Genomic DNA, 3095 nt, shown 5'->3' on the forward strand with positions numbered 1-3095 from the left:
GGTGGGCCTATACCCTCCCAGGCCTACCAAGGCTGTGCTCCTAACCAGTCATGTGAAATCCATAGATTAGGGCCTAATTAATTCATTTCAATTGATAGATTTCCTTATACGAACTGTAACTCAGCAAAATCTTAGAATTTGTTGCATGCTACATTTATATTTTTGTTGAGTATGTATACATTTCGAAACAGTGTGTCTGGAAGGATCACCATAGCAGCAAGGTCATGCAGAAGATCTATTCTATTCTATTTTATTGTATTCTATATTATTGTATTGTATTGTAGTGTATTCTATGATATTTTATTGTATTCTATTGTATTCTATTAAATTCAATGTTATTGTATTTATTCTATTGTATTCTATTCTATTGTATTCTATTACATTTCTGTCTCTCTGGAAAGTGGATCATGTGAGTTGCGTTTGGAGGAAAGAGTTGATGTTTTAAAAAAGATGTGCAATCTGATCAAGTCAACTTTTCTCACAGGAGAGCCTTCCCTACTATTTAAACTGTCAAAATAGATCAAGTTGGTCATTACTCTCTCATCCTCAGCTCAACCCTGGCTGTGTGTCCTAGCTTTAGATGGAGTGAGAGTTAGAATACCACATGATAAGCTGTAAACCATACTATTTACCAAGAGTTTTCACTAGCACAGACTGGACTATGTTGCGGGATTCATCTGATGGCATTGAGGAGTTTTCCACATCAGTCACCGGCTTCATTAATAAGTGCATCAACAACGTCATCCCCACAGTGACTGTACGTACATATCCAAACCAGAAGCCTTGGATTACAGGCAACATTTGCTCTGAGCTAAAGGATAGAGCTGCCACTTTCAAGGAGCGGGACACTAATTTGGATGCTTATAAGAAATCCCACTACGTCCTTCGACGAACTATCAAACAGGAAAAGCGTCAATACAGGACCAAGGCCAAATCCTCTACACTAGCTCTGATGCTCGTCGGATGTGGCAGGAATTGCAAACTATCATGGATTACAAAGGGAAACCGAGCCACGAGCTGTCCAGTGACGCAAGTCTACCAGATGAGCTAAATATCTTCTATGTTCACTTTGAGGCAAGCACCACTAAACCATGCATGAGAGAACCAGCTGTTCCGGATGAATATGTGATCACACTCTCCGTAGCCGATGTGAGTAAGATCTTTAAATAGGTTAACATTCACAAGGCTGCAGGGCAAGATGGATTACCAGGATACGTTCTCAGAGCATGCACTGACCAGTTGACAAGTGTCTTCACTGACAGTTTCAACTTCTCCCTGACCCAGTCTGTAATACCTACTTGTTTCAAGCAGACCACCATAGTCCTTGTAACCTGTCTAAATTATTATCGCTCGGTAGCACTCACATCTGTAGCCATGAAATGCTTTGAAAGGCTGGTCATGGCTCACATCAACACTATCATCCCAGACACCCTGGACCCACTCCAAATCGCATACCGTCTCAACAGTTCCACAGATGATGCAAACTCTAGTGCACTCCACACTACCCTTTCACATCTGGACAAAAGGACTACAGCTCAGCGTTCAACACCATAGTGCCATCCAAGCTCATCACTAAGCTAAGGATGCTGGGAGTACACACCTCCCTCTGCAACTGGATCCTGGACTTCCTAATGACCCCCCCCCCCCCCCCCCCCCAGTGGTGAGGGTAGGCAACAACACATCCGCCACGCTGACCATCAACACGGGGACCCCTTAGTCCCCCCCCCGCCTTGTTCACCTGTGACTGCTTGGCCATTTAGTTTGCGACGGTGGTAGGCCTGATCACTGACAATGATGAGACATCCAACAGGGAGGAGGTCAGAGACCTGGCAGTGTGGTACCAGGACAACAACCTCTCCATCATCGTCAGAAAGACAAAGGAACTGATCGTGGACTACAGGAAACGAAGGGCCAAGCACGCCCCCATCCACATCGACGGGGCTGTAGTGGACCAGGTCGAGAGCTTCAAGTTCCTTGGTGTCCACATCACAAAGAAATTGTAATGGTCCACACAAACCAACACAGTCGTGAAGAGGGCACGACAACGCGTCTTCCCCCTCAGGAGGCTGAAAAGATTCGACATGGACCCTCTGATCCTCAAAAAGTTATACCACTGCAACATTGAAAGCGTCTTGACTGGCTGCATCACCGCTTTGTAAGGCTACTGCATGGCAGTTGACCACAAGGCGCTACAGAGGGTAGTGCGTACGGCCCTGTACATCACTGGGGCCGAGCTCCCTGCCATCCAGGACCTCTATACCAGCCGGTTTCAGAGGAGGGCCCTAAAAACGGTCACAGACTCCAGCTACCCAAGTCATAGACTGTTCTCTCTGCTACTGTATGGCAGGCGGCACTGATGCACCAAGTCTTGAACCAACAGGACCCTGAACAGCTTCTAACCCCCAAGCCTTAAGACAGCTAAATAGTTAGTTAAATAATTAAACAATAACTACCCCGACTATCGGCACTGACCCTTTTTGCACTCTCACTGATCACATACGCTGCTGTTACTGCTTATTATCTATCCTGTTGCCTAGTCACTTTACCCCTACCCATATGTACATATCTACCTCAATTACCTTGTACCCCAGCACATTGACTCGGTATTGGTACCCCATGTATATAGCCAAGATATCGTTACTCATTGTGTATTTATTCCTCATGTTATTATTTTTCAAATGTTCTATTATTTGTCTATATTATTTTTGCATTGTTGGAAATGTTCCATAAGTAACCATTTCACTGTTAGTCTACATCTGTTGTTTACGAAACATGTGACTAATAAAACTCGATTTGAGAAGTGCAGAAAATGTACCTGGAGAACAATAAACTAGAATATTCTATTCTATTATGTCTACCAAAAATACTGCTTCAATCTGTGACGCCCCTGTACACAGATCCAGGGTCAGATTTTCTCTCTAAATCCTCTAACTAACCATTTAGAGTGTGAAAGAAAAAGCCTGTGGTAGGCAGCTTCGTCCAACACGCAGTCAGTCAATGCGCTGTGTACCCTCCTCTAATTAACGATTTTCTACAATTGGTGTATTTTCAGACAACGCCTTCCAATGCGTGTTCACTGATTGGTGCAGCTCACA

This window comes from Salmo salar, chromosome 02 (genome assembly GCF_965601325.2).
Source record: "Salmo salar chromosome 02, fSalSal1, whole genome shotgun sequence".
Classification (NCBI taxonomy): Eukaryota; Metazoa; Chordata; class Actinopteri; order Salmoniformes; family Salmonidae; genus Salmo; species Salmo salar.